The sequence below is a fragment of the Octopus bimaculoides genome, chromosome 24, assembly GCF_001194135.2.
Source record: "Octopus bimaculoides isolate UCB-OBI-ISO-001 chromosome 24, ASM119413v2, whole genome shotgun sequence".
NCBI lineage: Eukaryota > Metazoa > Mollusca > Cephalopoda > Octopoda > Octopodidae > Octopus > Octopus bimaculoides.
This window is the reverse complement of record NC_069004.1, coordinates 30,712,947-30,715,116: the sequence shown is the minus strand read 5'-3', so window position 1 is coordinate 30,715,116 and position 2,170 is coordinate 30,712,947.

Genomic DNA, 2,170 nt, shown 5'->3' with positions numbered 1-2,170 from the left:
AAACGACAAGGGAAGTGACAGAGAAAATGGAATGCTCCCACACAGTTATAGAGAAGCATCTTCACTCGATGGGAAAGGTTCAGAAGTATGGAGCATGGGTTCCGAATGCTTCAAGTGACAACAACAAAAATCAACGAGCCACAATCTCCGCCGATTTGCTTGCTCGTCACCGCTCAACTCATGGACACAAGTAACGATTTCTTTACCGAATCGTTAATGGCGACGAAAAATGGTGCCTGTACATCAATATGAAGCAATAAAAATGTTCAAATTAGGAAGATTTCTGTTAAAGGATTAGCGAAGGAAGCCAGTTTCGATGATTTTCAAGAACTGGTTGTCCTATCTATTGTACAGCCACATAATTCAGGAAGTCTCTTTGACAATGATTTCAATTCAACAGGTAGACTGTTGAATTGAAATCTCTATGTTGCTTTGAGGGGAAGATAAAACTTGACAAACTGCTTTCCCCTCCGTAGTTGGACTATCTTGATGTTTGTTTAAAAATGAGAGAATATGACCATGATAAAATAATGAAAGCAATATTTACTAAGCAAGTGAGCACTATTATACAAAGAAATGATTAGACGTAACATATAAAAATTATCAGAATTGGGAATCAAATGTGAAAATGTTATCAAATGGCTAGCTGAAAACCGCCCGGAGGGCAATCTTTCCACTAGTACAAGTAATGACGCTATCTACGTTACACTCAAACATGGAGGTGAAATTCGGATCTACCGTAAAAATAACGTCTTGTGCTAACTTGTGCAAACAAGACTATACAAAACAATACATGATAGTCACTGCTTGCAAACTCAAGTACCATAGCGGCACACAACATCTGCACTCGGTGGCACTTTTCAATAATTTGTACAATTGTAACTTTGTGACATAACATGTCAGCATTCAAAAAACTTTCGGATTTTGGAATTTCGGATAAAATATTTTTACTGTACTAAACTTAAATGGATTCTCATTAGGTATTTTGATTTTTAAAATTCGATATTTTTCCTGTTTAGATTCGTTTAATTGTCCAATTCTGACATAACCTGTCAGTATTCAAGAAACTTTCGGATTTTGGAATTTCGGATAAAGGATTTTAAACAGATTCTCATTAGGTTTTCTGATTTTTTTCCTCGATATCTTTCCTGTTCAGATTCATTTCAAAATGTCGAGTAATTGATTCTATATAACTGTTCTAAATTTAAACTGAACTGATATGCGGAGTCTCTTCTTTCTGCATTTTCGTTGAATTCTCGACTTAATGCACTTCCGCGATTTTATTAAAAATTGTCACGAAGTAAATTAAACGAATGACAAGCGAACAGGAATGATGGAATCTACTTCATTAGCTTACAGCTGTTCCTGCTATAAGATGTAGTGCACTCAGAGTCGAGTGCTCGTGCATCAATTTATAGCATCCTCGAAGCCTTTAAAATAAGAAGCTATAAGATACACATTACAGCACAAACAGCTGTAAGCCAATGAAGTTGTTTACATAATTCTCGTTCCCCTGTTTCTTTGATGTCAAATACACATACATACATGCATACATACATAATGCATACATACATAAACAAACATATATATATATATATATATATATATATATATATATACTCACATAAACATATGCACACATCTATGTGCACGTGTGTGTGTGTGAGTGTTTGTGTATGTACACACGTATATATATGAGTGTGTGAGCGGTTGTATGTATACGGATAAACTTGTTTGCAAATATTTCATACATACAGACAGAAAGGCAGATATATGTGCGCGTCTATGAATTTCACACACACAAACACACATTTATTTGTGCTATGTGCGTGTGCGTGTACCTAAGCATGTATATGCATGTACATATTAATATATATAATCTATCTATCTATCTATCTATCTATCTATCTATCTATCTACATATCTCTGTCTGTCTGTCTGTCTGTCTCTCTGTCTCTCTCTCTCTCTCTATCTATCTATACACACACATATATATATACATAGATGTACATGCATATAAATACATATAATATGTATATATATATGTATATACATATATATATAACTATATATTTATACATATATATGCTTATATATATAACTATATATATATATCCATATATATACATATGAATATCTATATATTATATATATATATATATATATATAT